This window comes from Salvelinus sp. IW2-2015, linkage group LG20 (assembly GCF_002910315.2).
Source record: "Salvelinus sp. IW2-2015 linkage group LG20, ASM291031v2, whole genome shotgun sequence".
In the NCBI taxonomy this organism is placed as follows: domain Eukaryota; kingdom Metazoa; phylum Chordata; class Actinopteri; order Salmoniformes; family Salmonidae; genus Salvelinus; species Salvelinus sp. IW2-2015.
The window spans coordinates 5,385,911-5,387,983 of NC_036860.1; the positions used below are offsets into that span (position 1 = coordinate 5,385,911).

The 2,073-nt window shown below is 41.9% G+C and overlaps 1 protein-coding gene and 1 pseudogene across 1 annotated transcript in view; both read right to left on the bottom strand.

The window, feature by feature from the left end:
* galr2b (galanin receptor 2b) overlaps window positions 1–2,073 on the bottom strand; it is a 216,191-nt gene that overhangs the window by 94,227 nt on the left and 119,891 nt on the right. The window lies entirely within an intron of this gene.
* Window positions 1–2,073, bottom strand: part of LOC111981340 (zinc finger CCCH domain-containing protein 7A-like) — a 27,731-nt pseudogene that overhangs the window by 19,397 nt on the left and 6,261 nt on the right.

A 2,073-nucleotide genomic window follows, 5' to 3' on the forward strand; every position in this document is an offset into this window, starting at 1 on the left:
TTGAAGGCACCTTTAATAGGTGATAACAGCTTACCTAGCTGGTGCTGCATCATCCACACCTTCAGCTCGACCAGGCTGTGGGCATAGAAGCACTCGTCTTCCCGCACACAGCCATAGCGCACCTCATGCCGACAGATGTCCATCTGGTTCTGCYGACTYTACGGACGGATTTTGGAGTAGCGCACAGTGTTCTCCCTCAGAATGTGGACCAGGCACCTGAAAAGCACAACAACTCATATCAAGTMCACAACCCCACTGTGCAGAGCATAGAATCATGTTACAATATACACTAGTGGGCTTAACGCAACAAAAAACTATAGTTGCCAAAACTCAAAAACCCACCTACATTCTTCACAAAATTAAGATTCAGAGAAAAAGTCTGTTTGAATTCCCCTTGCAGTTATGCTACAAAACTATACACAATGTTTAGTCGAGTTTGTGTTTCCAAAATGAACATTCTTACAGTATAAGAACGTTTTTAATTACCAGAGGAACCAGAGCGGTCAGCCACAAACCATCACTTACAAGGTAGACCGCTGCTTAATTCACTTAAAAACCTCTGCATCTCTCAGCATGTGTAAACAAGTGAAATGGCTTACTTCTGATCTTCAAAGGCATGTTTTGTCACGGGGTGAGAGCAAAGAGATGGGTTGTCCTTATTGGTTTTGCTGATTATTCTGGGTTTGTGATCAAAACACACCTGGAGATCAGATCAGATACATTAGAGGGATGGACAACTCTTACAGGACACTGTACACAGAGTAGAGGTTTTAATAAAGGACACAGCTCCCACTCATAAAACTGACGCTGAAGGTTATACCATAGGCAGTAATATGACAGTCAACGTTAGTGTTGTATTAGGGTTATTCCACGGTAACAGAATGACGGCAAAAACAACTAACCGTAATTCTGTTACCAAACTTTGTATCTGCACTGCTCTTCAAGTAAATGTTTCATTCGATTTTTTATCCGTGGAAATTGTTTAAACTTGTTCTAGTGCATAGWTTTGTATGGTTTAACTTGGCAATAATTGGTTTTTGTTTGGCATACTTTTAAAAACAGAAAGAAATCGTAGTCTCAGCATCATTGTTACCGTGGAATTCTATTGCTCGTGAGAAGAATGAGGATACAAGGTGTGGTTACAGTCAGGTTATATCAGGGGAACTTCAAGCCAAACTTTCTCTCTATAACACAGTGGTGGCTCCACTCCAGTCAGATGTCCTCAGTCCTGCTGGTTTTCATTTCTCCCTGACACTTAATATAATTGATTGTCTAGAGTCCACACACTATTATTCTGGGCTGATTAAAAGGCAAAACCAAGCATCCACTGCAGCACACAAGAACCAGAGTTGTGCACCCGTGCTGCTCTAACACAACAATGGCAATGCAATAAGACAGACTCGGCAACTTATCAATGAAGACACTCCATTACAGGAGGAACACATCACACGTTTTTTTTTTTACATTAAAAAGCCCAACTTACCCCGCAGAGGAACATGAATATTCCGTGATGCTCCTGTAGGATCTTGGGGACAGTCAGATTGATCTTACTGGTGGGCCCAAATGGATCAAAGAGAAAGTCTCTGCAGATGAAGCCTTTGCGCTCCAGGGACCAAACATCAATCTCCTCTTGGCAGTAGGCAAATGTGCAGTGACCAGGGTACCTGCACCCCTCTCCAATGGAGACATCTACAAGGTCATCGTTTTAGTTAATAATCMCCATAGGCAGCTGAACACTGGCACAGACGGGCCATGAAGCACATTGGAGTAGTAGTATTGGAGTAGTAGTAGTATTATTATAGTAGTAGTATTGGAGTAGCAGTAGTATTATTATAGTAGTAGTATTTTCAAGGCTTACCTTTGCAGATGTAGTATGGTCCAACATACTGGGATTTTGTCGGTCTGGGTCTGATCAGCTTCCATGACTTGTCTGGTTGATTTTTTATCCTTCCAAGTAATATGTCCTTCTTGCATTTGTGCTCTTCGGTATAGAGTGTGAAATCCAACACTCCAAGCCCTAGTGATAGGATATCAACATGAGCTTTCACATACAATAATTATCATGTCCCATAC